The sequence below is a fragment of the Leuciscus leuciscus genome, assembly GCF_965113295.1.
Source record: "Leuciscus leuciscus genome assembly, chromosome: 8".
NCBI lineage: Eukaryota > Metazoa > Chordata > Actinopteri > Cypriniformes > Leuciscidae > Leuciscus > Leuciscus leuciscus.
Window position 1 is genome coordinate 16,421,310 of NC_138732.1, and position 21,781 is coordinate 16,443,090.

Below are 21,781 nucleotides of genomic sequence, written 5' to 3' on the forward strand. Positions count from 1 at the left end.
TATATTTGCCATGGACATGTTTATACCTGATGATCCTTGCTTTCCCAGCGTTATTCATTTTAAAAGGTCTGTTTTATTTCTAAAAATAAAAAACTTTATTTAAAGGTTTATATTAAATGTTCAGTATGCTCTTTCTTTGAACATTTTATCACTTATTCCACATTCCCTGATCTTGTGTATGAAAACTAAGCAATGCACTGAAATGTAATTTGCACAGTGTTTGCTCAGCCCTAACCCTGTGCACACAAAGCAAGCTTTGACATGTTAAGAAGTCCTCTAAAACCCCGAGAACTCTTATCTCACAACACAACAGGCAATTGGTCGCCACAGAAACGGAGCATGATTTGCTCAGAGGATGAAGGGGTTCTTTAGTTTTATTAAAACACAAACCCTTTTCCCTCCCTCTCTCTCTCTGTGGCCTGTAGCCGGCACAATGCCCAGGTTTGCCTCATTTAAACTGTCTTCACATTGGCAGATTTGACAAGCAAGCAAAATGGCCAGGTTCCTCTGTCTCACCCACTTCTCAGAGGAGACTAAATGAACCGGCCGTCAAAAGCCAGTCAAACCAAACTGTCAGGCCAGGCACAGCGCCTCAGCTTGCCACGTACGCTGGGGTCCAGTTTATCTGGCGGTACCAAGAGGAAATAATGAGGGGAGAAGACTAATGTACACGCTGAATGAAAAGTACAAGAGGGGGTTACGTTTAAGTGCCGAAACGTCCGTTAGTTTTAAGGGTCTACAAAAGATGGATAATTGGCAGCAGTCTTTCACCATATGCTGAATGGAGAGCTGGAAAAAGAAGCATATATTTGTACACTCAGGGCTGGTCCGCAGCATAGAAATAGGCAAATGCTAGGGGCGCCACTCATTCATAGGGGCAACAAAATTATTATAAACATTTTTTGACCAATATTATTTTAATACTATTAATTTAAAATATACACTGTTAAACCTTACCAGGTTTTTTTTTTTTTTTTTTTTTTTTACAGTACAATACTGGCAACACTGTTGCCAGCTAGTTGCTGTAATGAATCTTTAACAGTGACTAACTGGCAACAGTGTTGCCAGTTATATACTGTAAATAAAGAATTACAGTGAATAACTGGCAGGGGTGTTTTCATTTATTTAATGTAATGGCATGAAACCACTCAGTATAATACTGCATATAAATGTACAGTATATAATATTTGCATAACACCAGAATGACTACTGTATGATGCAATATTATTCACTGTTATTTTCTTTAAAAAAAGAGAAAGCATATAAAATGCTCATATAAATATATTTTATCACTTTGTCAAAACAAATACACAACACAAAATATTTCACTAAATTAAACAAATCAGAACATATACTGAAAGAAAAAAACAACAACAACACTGCTAGTGCATGACCAAGTAAATCAACCACATTCTGGCCATGTAATGGATGGCTGTTCAGAATTGTCAAAATTACATCTTACAACCTCAGTAAAAAATGATAAACAAATTACAAGCATTCTTTTTTCCTTAACAAAATAACAAAAACGTAAAATAAATAAACAACAACGCCAGTGTATTTTAGTAACTTAAAGGGATAGTTCACCCAAAAATGAAAATTCTGTCAGTAATTACTCACCCTCATGTTGTTCCAACCCCATAAGACCTTTGTTTATCTTCGGAACACAAATTAAGATATTTTTGATTAATTCTGAGAGCTGGATCACTCCTCCATAGGCTTCTAAGGGATTGAAACTGGCTGGCCCAGAAAAGTTATTAGTAGTGTAATAGCGCAGCGCTTCTGTGTTGTACGTCACACGTAGGCTCACTATTGGCCGACGCTGGTCATGTGTGTGATGCGTGTGACGTACAACACAGAAGCGCTGTGCTATTACACTACGTGCACTCACTCAAGGCTCAGAGAGAAGGAAATGAATAGTGGAATAAAGTCGTTATTTTTGTTTACTTTTGCGCACAAAAAGTATTCTCGTCGCTTGATAAACTTAAGATTTAGCCACTGTAGTCACTTGGTCTATATTAACGATGTCTTTAATAACTTTTCTGGGCCAGCCAGTTTCAATCCCTTAGAAGCCTATGGAGGAGTGAGCCAGCTCTCAGAATTAATAAAAAATATCTTAATTTGTGTTCCGAAGATGAACGAAGGTCTTACGGGGTTGGAACAACATGAGGGTGAGTAATATACCGGAATATATATATATATATATATATATATATATATATATATGTATATGTATATGTGTATGTGTATATATATATATATATATATATATGTATATGTATATATATATATATATATATATATATATATATATATATATATATATATATATATTTACTGCCACATTTCATAGACAAGACTAAAAATAAATGTCTTAACTGAAAGCAACTTGCACTGACATTTAAGATATGTCAGTGCAAGTGTTTTGTCTCAAGATGCACACCAGTAATGGTGTTTTCTAAGGCATGTTTATAAAATATTCTGAAATGTCCTAGTATAACTAAGGCCTAATCTTGGCTTAATTTTAAGCCATATCTGTGAAACCAGGACTCCATTTATTATTTTAGTGGGTTACTTTAGTGCTGTAATGTTATAATTACTTACATCTACTAAAATGAAGAGAGAGTTTTCTTTTTATTTGAAGTATTTCATTGTCAGTAGGATGGCTGATATGGCCATATCTTGTTATTAGTTGCTGGTGTGGCTTCAATTTCTTTTAGGAGAGCCCGGACCTCCGCATTCCATTTTAATGTCTGTTTTTGAAAGTAGTTCACAATCCTATTGCTTTTGCCAATCAGGCATTCACTGAGGCGACTGTTTACGTCAATCCCTGTAAGGGTTTCAAAATGATTGCATAGGCCTCTTTTAGTGAATAAGTATGGCCACTCAACTTCTATGTCACTAATGGCTGGAGGGGGACATGAATTAATCATTTGTCGCTGATAAATGTAAGTCTCTTGCATTAGGTTGTCCACATCAGACAATTCAGTAGAACGTGGGCTTCCAGACTGAACTTTTTTAATACAAACTTTCTCTTCATTTCAAGAGATTCTGTGGTCTCTCCATCAGGCATGGAGGTAGGTTTCCAATTAATGCATCCATAACTATCAATTTTACATCTAACTTTTTTGACTGTGCAGCTGTTCAGTTCTTGTTCTGCTGTTGTTTTTGTTTTGTTTTGTTTTTTGGGTTGACGTATCCTGTGTTCTACATTGTGTAGCGTCTGGACCAATCAGACACACACAAATTATTCATTTATTTAATGAATAATCCAGCAAACTCACTCTCCCAACAAAGGCCTGTGAAACTTCTCCCAAAAACTAACATCGCAAATGAAGCTAACACACTGGCAGAACGCGGTGTCTTGTTACAGGACACACTTAAGCCCGGTTCACACGGGACGATTTTAAAATTGTCGGCCGGTTTTCCAAACCTGAGAGACCCCACACACGGGGATATAAAATCACGGGTCTAACAGTTTTGGTCGTACAGTGTGTGGTGCACAGCCACACGGCAAAATCAACACATCACACACGAACCGATTTGACTCCCGAGCATTCCCAGATCAGACGGGAAATCGCGCACAATACCTCGAGATCAAACGTGACTTCAGAGTAAACAATCATGGCGGACGAAGAGGATGCAGTGGCAATAGTTTGTAGTTTGTTTTTAACCGAAAAAAAACGTTATCAAAATAAAAGGCGATGATCTCTGACGTCCACCGGACTTTCTGGTGCGCCATGCCGCCGGCTGTTTTGATTATATTTCCCGGTGTTTCCTCGCGCCTCGTCACCTCGCTTTCTGATTGGCTACACTCCACAGTCCACAGGCTGCGTGCTCGGGGGGCACCACACACGAGAAGAAATCGGGCCAAATAAATCCAACATGTTGGATATCCCCGATTTGAGATCGGAGCGGTCCCGACGTCCTTCCGAGCAGACGAGAGCAGCCTTAACACACCACACACGGCAGGAATATCTGATCAGATTATTTTACGATAATCGGAGCATCCTTAAGATTGTCGGAAGGGGTGAATCGGGGCTAAAATCGGCCTAATTATCCTGCCGTGTGAAGAGTTTTACGACCCAAAGGAATTTCCAGAAAGCTGTGACTCTCACTTAATTCTTGCAGAGGAAGAGAAATAAACCCTTTAATCCTATATATTCTATTACCACTTGAGAAATGTGTAAACATGTATCTAATTTTCCCATTTCATGATTTTCCTTTTATGTGGTTTGGCTTTTGTATTCTTGTCAACTCTATTGGGTTAATGTTTCAGACTTTGGATACTATGGTTGATCAAAATCATATGTGCGGCATGTTTGGTCTCTATAAACTCCCCGATTTGTTAATTTACATTACATTTTGCTAAATTTGTGACGCATTAGTATTAAAGGCTTCTTAAAGATTCTTGTGTTAAACATCCAATCAAATTACATGTTCAAAGGCCTGCTTGAACTATAGGTCATAAAGTAAAATTTCCCTCCAAAGGGAAATCTTCTCATTGGCTCTTACACCTCCAGAGGGTGTGACATCTTCCTTCACGCCTTAAAAACACAAGATCAGCCCTCTTAGCTCTCTCTTACTCTTTTCTGGAATCCTGAAGTGAAGAAGATGCTGAACTAGAAGTTTCTAAGGACCCTCCAAGTTTGTGCCAGGCTGCGGCCTTGTCTTTCCATTCACCAAAGATACTCTGACTACCACTGGTTCTCTCTCATCAAGACCACATCAGCAAAGATCAACTGGAGCCTCAACAAATTTCATCAGGACAGTTTAATTCGAATGGGCGAGACATGCAAGTATCAAACTTAGTCTCATTATTTGATACATTAAGGGCCCGTCCACACTGTTTCGCTGTATACGTATACATTTTTTATCGTATTGGCGTTTCGTCCACACGGATCCGGCGTTTTCAGAGACTGAAACCACTATTTTTTTAAACCGGGTCCCAAGGTGGATAAATCTGAAAACGCCACCCTTGCATTTTCGTGTGTACGGCCAATCCGTACATTTTGTGAAACGATTATGTCATCACACCAAGTGTCATCTAGTCAGACACCGTTAAGTCACAGCAACTACATTTATGGTTTTTCATATTGTTCAACAAAGTTCTTGATTAAAAAAGAAAAAAGAAAAAAGAAAAGAAAAAAAGAAGCTACTGTGCCTAATATTATTGTTGTATACAGCGCGCAAGGTTTATGCGCATGCTTTAAGTCTTCTTCTCCGTTTTTAGTGTATGTCTGTGGCAGAATTACAGCGCCACATACTGGTCTGGCATGTATACTACATCGTTTTGAGTCGGTTTCAGTGGTTTCGTGTGTACGCAGATATTTCTTGAGACGATGCCGTGTTTACGGAATTTTTTTTTTGAACGGGGAAAAAAAATATCGGATAGGGAAAGCTCTGGCTTCGTATGGATATGGCCTAAGTATCCTTACCCCTTTTAAAGAAGGGTGTGTTAGAACTAATCTGATGGTTTTCTCAAGGCTGTTGATCTGCTGAATTTCAAACAATGCTATAACTTCTTGCTTTCCTGTATTCTGCTTCAGCTCTCTTTCCCTTGGTAAACTGTATGCATGTAGGTGTGTGTATGTTAGAGTAGTTGCATTTTTAGACTAGTTAATAAAATCTTGTTCATGTCACACGTAAAGTTGTCCGTGTCTCAAGCTCATAACTGGAGTCACTAATCATATAGATTTTGGCTACTGCTCTTAGAAGTACTGTAAATTAAGAAATACATTTCCCATGCCCCAGAAATGTACATTTCTTAGAATTAATAAACAATTAACCCTGAGTGTTCACGGGACAAACAGGTTAATTGATTATAATATTAATTTACGACATGAAGTTAATTATATGAACTGATCCAAATATTCATGTAACAATTCATCCAAATAACAAGTTATTATTGATTATTAATATTTCATAGAGCTAATTTGCTACAATTGTCTCTATTAACATGTTCTACTCTGGTTTTCAGCTGTCTTTGAAGTGAACTATAGCCTTTTCCCAGTTGTTCACCTTCCTCTGAAAAGTCTCCAAATGTTTAGAAAAATATTTTTTGCTACTTCCCCACAGTCAGCTGAGTTTGGGTTTGGGCAAATGGCTGCCACAACATTTCTTACAAACTCTCTCCTCGGCCCAAGTGGTGCCTTCTCCTTAATGGATGCTGCATGTAGAAGGGCAGCAGGCATGCGTTCCCAAGGAATCTGGAACATACTGCGCCAATCAGATATGCAGGGGTGTAAGAAGTGGATGGTTGTTCAAATAGTGAGTCGTGTGGTAGTAATGGGGTGAATGTGGTCTCAATTGGCATTTCATCCACTTGGCCTCTAGATTCTTTGAAAAAATACATCCAGAGAAACAAAGTGAAAAGTTTTATACACTAAACTAGTGGCGGCTGCTGGTCTTTCAAGGTGGGGAAGCTCATTTTCGGCCTACATTATAAAAAGTGTCCATTTATTTATACGTAAATTCTACGTTCCTTTTCAAGAAAATGCTCTGTGATCCTGTCGTACCAACTAGGCGTATTTTCAAGTGACTTGACCAGTGTCCTCTCAATGGCCAGCAGAGTTAATTGTATAAATGTAGTAATATAAAGCCCCTTTCACACAGCGCTTTGAACCCGGGAAATTGCCGGCAAATTGCCAGAGTGCCTTCTGTGTGAACGCAAACACGACCCGGGATTGATGCCGGCATCGATGCCGGGTTGGGGACCTAGTAACATTGCCGTGTTCAGTCCCGGAATGTGCGCTGTGTGAACAAAAGCCGTAATAATGATGTGTCGTAGTGATGACGCTGAAGCCGGGATCGTTCGCCAGCTGTGAAATGGTGCGTAATGCGCAAGTTTATGATCGAATCAGAGAAAAAAATGCACAAGTGTGGTTTCTTGAGAGAGAAACAAGAATTTTTTTAATTGTTACTAATAATAATATCACAAATATAATAAGTAATAATATAATAAAGGTATAAATGCATAATTGTGTGAAATGTATTATGAAAATTGGCTAGCAATTTCGACAAGAAAATACCAAGAAATAGGTTGCAGCAGTTTGTCTTTCGACTACACTTGCAAAATCCGCGATGGGACTGAGATCGAATAGCTTCAGCATCAGCGACTTTTTATTGTAAATGGCTGTCAATCAAAAGGAGATGCAGCCTTTTGACAGACCCTCCAATCATCACGCAGAAGCCCGGAGTCCAGGCCAGCCCACTCCTCCATTTACCCCAGAGACGCTGAGCATCCATGGGTGGGACATAATCACAGCATTTATCCAATGACCGTCTAGTTTCGAAGCACTAAAAAAACTGTTCAAAGCAGCCCCATTGAAGTCAATGGACGCTGGGCTTCAACAGGGAAGTGCACTGTGACACTACGTGAATGTATGAGAAGGAAATCGAGTCAGCCGACCTGCTATATGTAACTGATTCTGAACGAATTCTGCTTTGAGATGAACGTTTTCTAACGCATTTTTAGTCAATAAAATGTTAACAGAATAGTACATATTTGACCATTAATTTGCTTCCCTTGATCAAGCCGAGCTTCCCTTGCAGTCTTAAAGAAATCCCCACTGCACTAAACAGACTCTTCGGCCTGGTTTTACAGACAGGGCTTAGCCAGATTTTATAAATGTGCCTTAGATAAAAAACAATGAGACAAAACAATGGCACTGACATGTTTTAAGATACTGTATGTTAGTTGATTTCAGTTAAAACAGCTCAAACATGCCTTTTAGTCTGGGACTAGCTAAAGCCTTGTCTGTGAAACCATTTTTTACATTTAAATTCTGTAGGACTTTTATAATAACTTTTAACTATACATGGAACAGCTGTATGTAAATTATTTCTCTGTTATGAGTGTTCTACAAAAAACAGCATACAAATTTTAAGGAACATGATGGTGAAAATAATTAGCAAAAACATGGTTTAGAAGCATTTTTTTGAATTACCTCTTTGTTTGAAGTCCATTAGTAGTTTTCAACATTGTATAGGTAATAAGAAGTCCTGAAGATCTGTTACCTCTACTAGCACAATATCCTGTGTCTTCTGAACACCCACCACAAAACAAAGATGATTGACCACATCTTGAAGTTTGTTGACATCTAATTCTGGGAGAACTCTTTTGATCCCTTGTTCTATCTGCTCTGTGTCTGAAGTTAAAAAGAGCACACTGAGTGATGTAATGACACCACAGAAAGGCCTGCCACTTTATACACTGGAAGGGGATAGTAATCCAACAGACTGTGAGCATTAACACACACATACTTCGGATCATATTTTTGCAAAGAGTGAACTCCAAGGTCAGACAAAAGCACATATTCATACAATTCAACAACAAAGTGGACATCAGTTAGACTAATGAGTATCAGTGATATTTTTACAAAAGATATGCCCACAGCTGTTGTGGTCTACAACAAAAACAAGGCCATTGGTATATTTGGTTCCTTTATAAACAACCCCTGATATCTCTGAAGTACTTTGAGTGACACAGTTAGCTGCCCTTATTGCAGTTTGTATTTTTGTATTGTATAACTGGGCATTGTGTGTGTTTCACTGACATATTGAATGTTAGGAGGAAATAACTGGCCACAAGCTAGATAGGACTGCAGCATCTGGTGCCTTTCTGCCAAAGTTTTACAAAGATGCAAAAAATTGTGCAGTTTTCTTGCACATTTCTTAAAATATGAATGTTAACTTTCAAACCTGAGGGTCCACAGGCGAATCAATGGTCCAAACTGTTGTATAAGGTCTGCATAGTGCAACAAGTAATGATGCTTTGCTTTCAGACTCTCATAAGGAAACAAGGAGCTTCTTACAGAGACATATTCATGTGTTAAAAACTTGAGGTAGCCAATCTCATTATCACTAATTTTGGGAGCACACATCAGCTCAACCATTTCCTTCAGTTTAAGGCACAATTGCCAAACATCACTATCAATTGGATTTTCAATTTTACTTCCTACATAAATTGGTAAGAGCCTCAATAGACACCAATTCTGTGTAGCAGAACCACCAAGTCGTCGGCCATCTGCTTTAACAGCACATGGTGCATTGTGAGAGTCACTTCCTAAATGCCTGAATTGTGCAATGGCTCTATTCAGCTCATTGTTGGTGAAGTGCTTTTCAACTGTGACCAAATGTTTTAAACTGACAAGTCATTAGCCAAAATACTTTACATAAATCATGTCCTAAGCATGGAGGGAGTCCACCACACACATGAAAAAAATTTAAGGGAATTGAAAACTGAATTGAATTTGATGCCATCTACCATACATTGATCAATAGTTGTGAGCTGATCAACACTATGCGCATAATTTCTGTTTGTTCTTTTTAGGCCAAGATTTAAAGGTTGTTGGCGAAAAGTGTCTCTGTCAATTAGACAGTACCGACAGAAATACTTGTTGGTATTGACATTTTCAGAAAACAAAACACCTATACAATGAGACCCGAGATTATCCCCACAAATGACAATTAGCCCTGCTTTAAGAATAGTGCCATCTACAGACTGAAATCCAGAATCCTCTAAATATTTCAGATCAGCAACAAGGCTGGAAAAGACCTTTTGCTGAACAAACTGTTTAAAGTCCTTATCTCTACACAGTAAAACAAGCTGCATTGGGTCAACTAATGAGCGGTACTGTGGCAGAATCTCAGCTAGGGTCATGTACACTGCCAGGATTTTATGTTTCTTTTTACCCGAGCCAAGTGGATTTACAACTTCAAATGCATCCTGGTACAACATAATTGATAATGAAGATGGATGCTCATGAAAGATGGCATTTTGCTTGCTGCATGTACCATCCTTTATATCCTCCAACACTTTGTCAACAGAATCAAGCATTTCTGACTGGTTGTACTGTTCCCTCACTGATGTTTGCCTAAACAGAGATGCAAGGGTTTCTTTAACTGGCACATACTGACAAAAGCGTTCTTTACCAGCTGTGTCAGTGCCCAGGTATATCTGTTTTGGGTCAACAAAGTTGAACTTTTGTTTGAAGAAGTGTTTTATGGTTTTGTCAGACTTTAACTGACCTTCATTGTACAAAGTTAAAAGATCTTATGTAACCAGTTCATCAATAATTTTGTCTATGTCACATGATGGTATATCTGATGATAATAACAGCTTTTCTTTTAGTCTAACACGCATGGCCTGCATTCCATCAACATGAACTGCTTGAAATTCTTCGATAATTGATTGAATTGTACTGGCAGGTAACAACATTTTGCCTTTCATCTTCAGGTAAAACAGAGCCAAGTTATGTAATAAAAGCCTCTTCATCTGTATTTACATGACTTTCAAAAGACGATGTAGATGGTACCTCACTATTAAGGAACAGATCTGTAGGAGGTAGTTGACCATCAAGAGGCAGATATGTTGGTGTTGCTGTCTCACACAGTTTGTGGAGACAAGACTGCTGCACTGGACCTGGCTGCTTATACTTCCGCGATATAGGGTATGAGTGGTGAATGATGTTCTCACTCTAAAATATTTCAAGCAGCCTTCAACTGGACAGCAAACTTTTCTATCATCTCTTATATGAATTCGCAAGTGGAAGCACAGCTCTGAAAAATTACAAGCCACAAATGCACACCCTGGGACCTGACAGTGGAGGTTCGCCTGTGGATGCCTATGTGTAACGTTATCCTGTTTTTGGGACTGCCTGTGATTTCTGTGCATATGTGACCTAACTGAGGAGAATGTCTTAAATGTACAAGGGCACTTCTGCATTCCACAGGCAAATTGAACATTTGCTCTATGTTGGTGTCTTTTTATATGTGTATAAAAAACGCTTAGTTGGTGGAAAGGAACATTGCACAGTTTGCATCTGTACATTGTGGCAAATGTTGACTAACCAATTACATGAATAAATAAAACATTACTAAATAAATAAACAAGTTGAGTTGGTCAATTATTGATGAATTCAGTTAGGCAAAAAATATTGTGCAATGCCAAGGGATGTAACTAAAAGTTGGGATGAGAGGCTAAAAACTTAGCTAACCATGTAGCTTTCTGGAACCAAGGTAGTCCAAGAACAAATAACAACGATTTAACTTCACATAAAGTATTCTAGAAACCTCACTAATATTTAAACAGTTTACTTACTCGTTGTGGAAGGTTCCATTTTAAAGGTCCCATGACATGAAATTTTCACTTTCTGAGGTTTTTTAACATTAATATGAGTTCCCCTAGCCTGTATATGGTCCCCAAGTTTCTAAAAATTTCAATCGGTGTAAATCGAGCTTTTGCTATCTTTCTCTGCCTTTGAGAAAATGGAGGCTCATACGCGCTGATCTTGAATCTCCTCCTTATGACGTCATAAGGAGGAAATGTTACCTCCCCTGTCTCTGCTTTGCCCGCCCAGAGAATATTTTCCGCCCATGAGAAAATGCGCTAGGAAGTAGGAACGCGTGCGCGCGATTTTAGTTTGTCCACGAGAGATATCATGGCTTTTGAGCGAGCGAAGCATAACAATTGCTCAATAATTGGATGTACAAATGAACACCGAAGGGTCAATACAGAGCTGGGCTTGCTGAACGTCTGAAACTAAAGTCTGGATCACTCTCTTTTGCTCAGCTACACACCTCGGACAAGTAAGTCAACTAATGATATATAAGTGTGTTGCTTTACTGTTTATGGTTACCTAGATTTTACACGTAGAATGTGGCTGTAACATTAGCTATGCAGCTATGCAGTTTATGTGTGTGAATACACACACTGTAACGCGAGTGTTGTACACGTCTTTGTTATTTGGATAACCGTTTTCCTGTTGGTTATATGGCGCGCGCGATATCCGCATTTCAAGATCGCAGAGCTTGATGTAATTGTAATAAGATAAATACAGACGTTACAGATCTCTCATGAAAAGGCAACAGTAGGTTAGCGTTAGCTACATGATAATAACTGTAAACCATCCGAATAAAGTACCGTATCCAGACATAATATTTTAAACTAACCATTCGGAAACGTCCTGCTGGAGCCGCTGAGATGCAACTTCTTCATCCGTTGCTTCTCCATCTGGATCAGATTCTGGGTCAAACTGAAATGCTTGAAAGACTGCGTGTCTTCGTGCCATTGCTATATCCAACGTATATAGCTGCTGCTGCACAGGCCATAGGACGGAGCATGGCCTCTCTCACTGTGACTGAGAGACACCTATGGCTAACGCTCTCTGAGATGTCTGAGTCTGAGTGCGCCGCGTTCCTCGACGCTTCGCTTTCTCCCGCTGGCCTCTTCGGAACTTTCGTCAAAGATTTCGCGGAAAGATTCGCCGAGGTACAGAAAGCGTCACAGGCTATGAAGCATTTCCTGCCGAAGCGCTCCAGTTCTGCAGCAGGCCGTACGAAACCGTCTGCTCAGAGCTCACAGCCTCAGCCTCTGCCCACCGCGCCACTTCGCAGCGCCGACAGGCCCGAAGCGCGAGACCCCGAAGTCGTCCTAGCACGCCTAGGGAAACGACGGTGTCCAAGTCCCGCTGCGGCCGGACTTCCACCAAAACTCATCGCTCGTTCAGTTCTAAGAAATGTGACTGTTCCAGTGTATTTTGCAGTCAACAAGCCGGTTCCACTGCCCGCTTGCCTGCACACAAATGCCGTTTTTACGGCTACCCAGATAAATCCCATAAAGAGTGTATTTTCTGGTGTCCCGGCCACGGCCGATGGTGTTATGAGTGTAGACAAAATGCCCACTGCCCAGTGCCCATTCCTACACACAAGCACAGCCCGTCACACAGGGCTCGCGCACATAAAATCGACCCAGTTCGATTGCGCATTAAACGTAGCAGATGTGCCCACTGCCCACTGCCCAGTGCCCACAATCACTACGTCCTGCATGTCTCGAGGTTTCTGTAAAAACGAAACCAACGTGCATTCGCTCTGCTCAGGCGGACAATGCTCTCGGTGTGGTAAATGTGCCCGCTATCCCGCGCCCACATCCACACACAGACATGAAAAGTCCTACGGGACTCGCCCAGCCCTCCCCCTCTCGGTTAACCACCGCAGAGGAGCCGAGCACGGGCAATCTGAGCGGGCAAAGGGGCCATAGAGCCGTTACCTCTAGCTCAGAGCGAAGGAGGGCTATACAGCAGATACTTCCTGGTACCGAAAAAAGACGGGGGTCTCAGACCCATACTAGATCTAAGGCAACTGAACAGAGTGCTGGCAAAGCGACAGTTCAGAATGCTCACGACCAGAAAAATCCTCGCGCAGATTCGCCGAGGAGATTGGTTTGTGTCAATAGATCTGAAAGACGCGTATTTTCAAATACAGATAGCGTCACGTCACAGGCGATATTTGAGATTCGCCTTCGAGGGCCAGGCATATCAATACACAGTCCTACCGTTCGGCTTGTCCCTAGCACCCCGTACATTTACAATGTGCATGGACGCAGCGCTCGCACCCCTCAGGCTACAGGGCATGCGAGTATTGAACTACTTGGACGATTGGCTGATTCTAGCGCAATCTCACTCGATGCTCATAGAGCACAGGACCATTTTACTCGATCACCTCGAGAATCTGGGTCTCAGAGTCAATTGGGCGAAGAGTTCTCTGTCCCCCAGACAGATAATATCTTTTCTGGGCACAGAACTGAACTCGCTGTCTATGATAGCGCGACTGTCACCACAGCGCGTGCTAGACATTCAGCACGCAGCGAGCTCTTTCCGCTACGGCGCATCTGTCCCGCTCAAGAAATTTCAGAGGATGCTGGGTCTCATGGCCTCAGCATCATCAGTTCTTCAGCTGGGCTTGCTTTGCATGCGCCCGCTACAGTTCTGGCTGAAAGCGCGAGTGCCGCGCCGAGCGTGGGCTTCCGGTCTGCTTCGTCTCAAGGTCAATCAGAAATGCATCGCAGCTCTGAAACCTTGGAAAGCAAACGACTGGTACCAATCAGGTGTAAGCCTGGGGACTTCCTCGAGTGTGAAGGTGGTGTCTACGGACGCATCCACCTCGGGATGGGGAGCGCTGCTTGAGGGCAGACCGTTCTTCGGCCAATGGTCAGAACGGGAGAAGCTTCTGCACATAAACTGCCTCGAAATGCTGGCAGTAGACAACGCGCTGACGCGTTTTTGTCCCCAAATACGAGGACACCACGTTGGCGCATGTCCCACAGCCAATAACCTTCTCTCTTCCTTCTCTCCGCTAACCAAGGAAGAAGTATCTAAACTTATTATGTCCAGTCATCCTACCACCTGCCCTCTAGACCCTATCCCCTCACACCTTTTACAAGTCATCTCTCCCACACTTCTACCAGCACTCACACACATCATCAACTCATCCCTCCATACGGGCACTTTCCCTACTGCATTCAAGCAGGCTCGGGTAACCCCACTGCTTAAAAAACCAACACTAAACACATCATTTGTAGACAATTACAGACCTATCTCTCTCCTACCATTCATTGCAAAAACACTTGAAAGAGCTGTTTTCAACCAAGTAATATCATTCTTGTCTCTGAACAACCAGCTGGACGCCAACCAATCCAGCTTCAAGAAAGGACACTCAACTGAGACTGCATTACTGTCTGTCACAGAAGCCCTAAGGATCGCAAAAGCTGCTTCCAAATCCTCAGTTCTCATTCTTCTGGATCTGTCTGCTGCCTTCGACACTGTGAATCATCAGATCCTTATGTCCAGCCTCTCAGCACTGGGCATCACATGAACCTCCCTCCTCTGGTTTGAGTCCTATCTCACAGGTAGGTCCTTCAGGGTCGCATGGAGAGGCGAGGCATCCAGAGCACATCATCTGACCACAGGGGTTCCTCAGGGTTCAGTTCTTGGTCCCCTCCTCTTCTCCATCTACACCACATCACTGGGACACATTATACAGGCACATGGTTTCTCCTACCACTGCTATGCTGATGACACACAGCTCTTCCTCTCATTTCAACCAGATGATCCCACAGTAGCTGCACGGATCTCAACCTGTCTGGCGGACATCTCGACATGGATGAAGGAACATCACCTGCAGCTCAACCTGGCAAAGACTGAGCTTCTCGTCCTCCCTGCCAATCCGTCTCTGCAACACGACTTCACTATCCAGCTAGACTCATCATCAATCACCCCATCAAGGTCGGTCAGAAATCTTGGAGTAACAGTTGATGACCAGCTGACCTTCACAGATCACATTTCAAAGACAGCTCGATCATGCAGGTTTGCACTGCACAACATCAGGAAGATCAGGCCTTTCCTAACTGAGCATGCAACACAACTTCTCGTCCAGGCCCTGGTCATTACTAGGCTTGACTACTGCAATGCTCTTCTGGCTGGACTTCCATCATGTGCAACTAAACCTCTACAAATGATTCAGAACGCTGCAGCTCGTCTTGTCTTCAACGAGCCCAAGAGGGCCCACGTCACTCCTTTGTTCATCTCACTGCACTGGCTACCTCTCTCTGCTCGCATCAAGTTCAAGGCACTGACGCTTGCTTACAGATCTGTCACAGGCTCAGCTCCCTCCTACTTTCACTCACTCCTACAAGTCTATATCCCTACCAGAAGCCTTCGGTCGGTCAACGAGCGACGTCTCGTGGTCCCATCACAGAGAGCCAAAAAATCACTTTCCAGAACATTCTCATTCACAGTTCCATGCTGGTGGAATGATCTCCCCACCGGCATCCGGAATGCAGAATCCATGACAACATTCAAAAAAGAGCTGAAAACTCTTCTCTTCCGTGAGCACTTAACCTCATAAAAAAATAAAATAAATATATATATATATATATATATATATATTTTTTTTTTTTTTTTTTTTTTTGTAAATTCTCGCTTATCGGGCTTATGCTACTCTGAATAATGCCTGAACTTCGTATTTTGAGCACTTCTTGCGTTTTTTTTTTTTGCCTCTTCACGATGACTTGCTTAATTTAGTCCCAATTTGTAAGTCGCTTTGGACAAAAGCGTCTGCTAAATGACTAAATGTAAATGTAAATGTAAATCGCCAGGGCGGCCTCAGGTCCCGAAACCTGCACATGCTGACAGAACGCCTCCTGGTGTGGGCTCAGCGCAACCTGCTTAACGTAGGACCGGACAGACTGTCCAGGAACAATGTTCCGACAGGCGAGTGGTCTCTACACCCACAGACAGTCCAGCTGCTGTGGAAGAAATTCGGCAGAGCGGAAGTAGACCTGTTCGCGTCTCAAGAAAACGCTCACTGTCTGGAATTTTTCTCCAAGAGCAGGGACGCGCTGGCTCATGTATGGCCCCGCCGCCCGCTCTATGCCTTTCCTCCCGTCTCTCTCCTGCCTCAGGTGATAGAGCGGATCAGGGAAGAAGGATGCTCAGTGCTACTCGTAGCGCCGTTCTGGAAAAACCAACCCTGGTTCCCAGTTCTGATGCAGCTAGCGAGCACTGCCCCATGGCCAGTGCCAGTGAGGAGGGACCTCCTCTCTCAGGCCAAGGGCTCGATTTGGCATCCGCGCCCAGAGCTGTGGTCCCTTCATGTTTGGGCCATCAACGGGTACCCGCTGACCTCCCAAGCGGAGTGTTAAACACGATCATGCAGGCCAGAGCTCCGTCTACGCGACGTCTCTATTCCTCGAAATGGTCAGTGTTCTCCAGCTGGTGCACAGCTCGTGGCGTGTCGCCCCCAGACTGTGGGGTGACGGAGGTTCTCTCCTTCCTACAAGAGCTGTTGGACAAGGGCAGGTCCCCTTCCACGCTCAAAGTTTATGTGGCGGCCATAGCAGCGTTCTCAAAAACAACGCTTGGTCAGTCAATAGGAAGGAACGATTTAGTCATCCGCTTCCTTAGAGGAGCTAAGAGACTGAATCCTCCCAGACCTCCCTCAGTCCCTGTATGGGACCTTTCTGTGGTACTGGAGGCCATGAAAGGTGACCCATTCGAGCCTTTACAGACGATTGATCTTAAACACCTGTCTTTCAAGACAGTGTTTCTTCTGGCTCTCGCTTCGGTGAAGCGCATAGGGGACTTACACGCGCTCTCAGTCAGCGCGACGTGCATGGAGTTTGGGCCTAATGACTCAAGAGTTATACTCAAACCTAAGCACGGTTATGTTCCGTGAACCGTGAACTTTTAAATGCGCACTTGTGCAGTGCAGCGCTGCACACTGTGACTCCATGTTGCTTTGAGCACATCATTCTGCACCCGCGATGCGCATACGCGCTTTGTGAGCTCTGTTTTGAAGCGTTTCATATTATCATGGTTTTGCGCACTGAAAGATTATTAAAAGCCTATATTTTTTTATACCTAGCCTGCACAATACATTTAAAATAAGCATACTGTAATTTAATTGTATATTATTTCTGTGTAGTGTAGGCTATACACTTCTGAATTCTTGACATTAATATATAAATATAAAATTGTGAAATGTATGACTGCCTGATTGAATTTTATAAGAGTACTAATAGTAATTTGTTTTTATTAACATGTTTAGTTTTTATAAAATTACTGTGCAGATTTTTTCAAGAATTACTTTTTGCTGCTGATTTATACACTCATCAAGTTTAATAAAAATACACAATACATTTATGTAATATTTTAAAGGTGTTAACTGTAATCTTACACTGCAAAATAATAACTTAAAAAGGATTAAATTCATCACAATTATGTAAGTATCTGGAAATTTGCTACGGGGCGAGGGCTTCGATAACCTCTCTCTTTTTTGATCATACATGTGTTTGCATCCCTGGACACTTATAGGTATTATTACTATATGTTGAGATGGGGGTATGTGACAATGTTCACTCCATGTTTACACAGATACATCATAGAAATGATCCAGTTTAACAGCTGTAGTTCTGACTCCTCCTGAGAAGGGAACATCAGCACATTCTACTGTCTGAAAAACTTACAATAATATGAAATTCCCAGATATATGTTCTTAGTTCTTTTTAAGCGTGTTCACGTTGGCCTAATTGGATTAAATTGAATTTTTTTATTTTTTTGTTTAGTTTACACTTTCATAGGGGACATCACAGCAAAATAACTAGGGCTAGAACAAGATGGGAAAAGTTTTATTAATTCTTGTTTACTTGTGTTCATTCAATTTATTTTTATTTTAGAGCATTTAAAGTGCTTCTTAACGATATTTTATTTATTACACACAAGTTAATTTATTTATTTTTGTAACCCATCAGCCCTCTGTGTCTAAATAAGTAATAAAAGTCCCAGAGTTAAAAAATGTGTAAAACGAGCCTGTGTGTGACTTGGTATGACTTGATGACTAAGTTGCGACTTGACTTGACTTGACTTGACAAAGAGTATGACATGACTTGACTTGACTTGACTTGACTTGACTTGACCCTTACAACAGAATGACTTGACTTGACTTTGACTTGCAATGTTAAGACTTGGACTTGACTTGAGACTTGCATTTAGTGACTTACTCCCACCTCTGATACTAATACTGTGTTTGACCCCCTTTCGCCTTCAGAACTGCCTTAATTCTATGTGGCATTGATTCAACAAGGTGCTGAAAGCATTCTTTAGAAATGTTGGCCCATATTGATAGGATAGCATCTTGCATTTGATGGAGATTTGTGGGATGCACATCCAGGGCACGAAGCTCCCGTTCCACCACATCCCAAAGATGCTCTATTGGGTTGAGATCTGGTGACTGTGGGGGCCATTTTAGTACAGTGAACTCATTGTCATGTTCAAGAAACCAATTTGAAATGATTCGAGCTTTGTGACATGGTGCATTATCCTGCTGGAAGTAGCCATCAGAGGATGGGTACATGGTGGTCATAAAGGGATGGACATGGTCAGAAACAATGCTCAGGTAGGCCGTGGCATTTAAACGATGCCCAATTGGCACTAATGGGCCTAAAGTGTGCCAAGAAAACATCCCCCACACCATTACACCACTACCACCAGCCTGCACAGTGGTAACAAGGCATGATGGATCCATGTTCTCATTCTGTTTACGCCAAATTCTGACTCAACCATCTGAATGTCTCAACAGAAATCGAGACTCATCAGACCAGGCAACATTTTTCCAGTCTTCAACTGTCCAATTTTGGTGAGCTCGTGCAATTGAGATGAGTTGTACCCGGTGGGGTCTTCTGCTGTTGTAGCCCATCCGCCTCAAGGTTGTGTGTGTTGTGGCTTCACAAATGATTTGCTGCATACCTCGGTTGTAACGAGTGGTTATTTCAGTCAAAGTTGCTCTTCTATCAGCTTGAATCAGTCGGCCCATTCTCCTCTGACCTCTAGCATCAACAAGGCATTTTCGCCCACAGGACTGCCGCATACTGGATGTTTTTCCCTTTTCACACCATTCTTTGTAAACCCTAGAAATGGTTGTGCGTGAAAATCCCAGTAACTGAGCAGATTGTGAAATACTCAGACCGGCTCGTCTGGCACCAACAACCATGCCACGCTCAAAATTGCTTAAATCACCTTTCTTTCCCATTCTGACATTCAGTTTGGAGTTCAGGAGATTGTCTTGACCAGGACCACACCCCTAAATGCATTGAAGCAACTGCCATGTGATTGGTTGATTAGATAATTGCATTAATGAGAAATTGAACAGGTGTTCCTAATAATCCTTTAGGTGAGTGTATATACGGGTTTATTTAAAATAGCAAATGTAAAATTCACATTAAAGAAGACATTTCTCAGTTTCATTCATGGTGAAAACATGAAGCGTTCTATAGTTTAGTGGAAGATTGCTGCCATCAACTGGAAAACAAACACTTTTGCTAGTGCTCAATGAATAGTTTGTGCATGAATGGCTAGATGTAATTCTACCAGAAATAATCGAGAGGCAAAATGACGTAACAAAGCATTAATTTATTAACAGACCAGCAAGCAAGTATAATGTTATGAGGTTCTTTGGCGTAGGCCTTGTCCGTATGTCACAATCATAGGGTAATGGAATCTGCATTTACTGCCTGAAGACGAAGGCAGGGGCGCAGCCGACCCCTTGGGAGGTATGGGCAGGGGCCATCCTGGTGGTGGTGAGGAGGATGGAGGTGAATGTAGGCGTCAACATCTGCAAACTCAGACATGTGTAAGTACAGATCTTTTATACTACAAGTATTAGAACACGATTGGTTAGATGTGAAGGTAATAAGTGACGTACCAATTGAGTCTTCCTGGCAGAACTTACAATAGAGCGTTTTGTGTTTAGGCTGTAATGTGGCTTTGGTGCTATTTTGTATAGTTGAACCATCATCAGCCTTTTTTATTTTTATTTATTTTTATTTTTAAATAATATTATGAACACAATGATGGGTGGAATGGGCTGAGATGCAATGGCACCAGGTAAAATCTTGCCTAGGGCAGCAAATTGGTTTCACACTTAAACTGAAGACTCAGTGTTGTAATTCTTTCATTATGCTAATTTACACGTACGTTCTGAAAGATTTTTTTCCACAGAATACACAAAAACTGTTTAATTTTTAACTTAATTGTATTTAACTAACTCCAAACATATCAAACAACACCCTTTGTATAATAAATGATAGATGGCAGCTTGCGTTCATTTAAGGCTAACAGAAACAGGCTAAAGCAAACAACTTCAATAAGGTCATTGGCTTTGTTTGAACTTGTTGAATATGATTGTGATTACTTAATTGTCAAGTTGAAAGGCTCATTCTCATTCTCAGACTGAAGATGAGGCAGTTTACTATAAATTATCAAACAGAGGTCCAGCGTTATGTGCTGCAAGTTTGCTACATCGTGACAAACAAGTAAAATTCTATTCTATTCTATTCTATTCTATTCTATTCTATTCTATTCTATTCTGATTATTAAATGGCATCTTGTGGTATTGTCATATCAAAAGATTAGTATCTTGGCAATATAAATATTTCTGTACACAACAGCAGGGTTTTAGATAGAAATAGAACTATCAAATGAGACAGGATAATGAGGGTATAAAAATATTCACTTCACTGCAAAAGAAAGTCATTGTACTTAGTATTTTCATTGCTTTGTGCACCAAAATGATCACTTACATGATCAGAAGATGAGCTCCAAATCACCTTCTTATGATTTAGCTTGATGAACATATCTAGATCATCCCTTGATGAACAAAAAACATGCATTTTCAGATAACACCCAATTGTCTTTGTTCACTGGCTCCACCCGTCCCGCTCTCTCCCTTCTATCATCAACAGTCTCTAAATCGAGCAGTGCATTTGCTCTGCAGAACTCTTACGCTTGTAGGCAATAAAACACATTGTTAAAGTGACATGTAATTACCCAGGCTCTTATGAATAATTAAGTCACTGCTGCTTATTATGTGCAAATGCATGAGGATGTCAGGTGATCAATAATGAGAGAGGATAGACATTACATAGCAAGCACTTAAGTCCTGTCCAGTCTCTGCATGATATTTACATTGACTTCAGCGATTCAGATATTTGATCTGTTCTTTCAGATGTAAAATGTCAGTGAAAGCAGTCTTTGACATAAAAAAAGGTAACAAAATAAATAAATTAAAAAAATGGGGCTACATATCTCCTTAAAGAACATGTAAGTTTTGTTGTTGTTGTTGTTTTTGTTTTGGTCTCTAAATATAATGAGTGATTAAAAAAAGTAGTAATAGTAATTAATTAATAATAATTTGTTACATTTATATAGCGCTTTTTCTGAGACCTCAAAGCGCTTTACATAGAAGGGGGGAATCTCCTCAACCACCACCAATGTGCAGCATCCACTTGGATGATGTGACGGCAAAATATTAAATATTAAATATTGATAACATAATTTGTTATAAAAATAAAAATAATACACTACTGCTCAAGTTTGGGGTAAGATTTTTATGGGAAATTAATACTTTTATTAACAAGGATGCATACTAAAAAGTTTAATTAAAAACG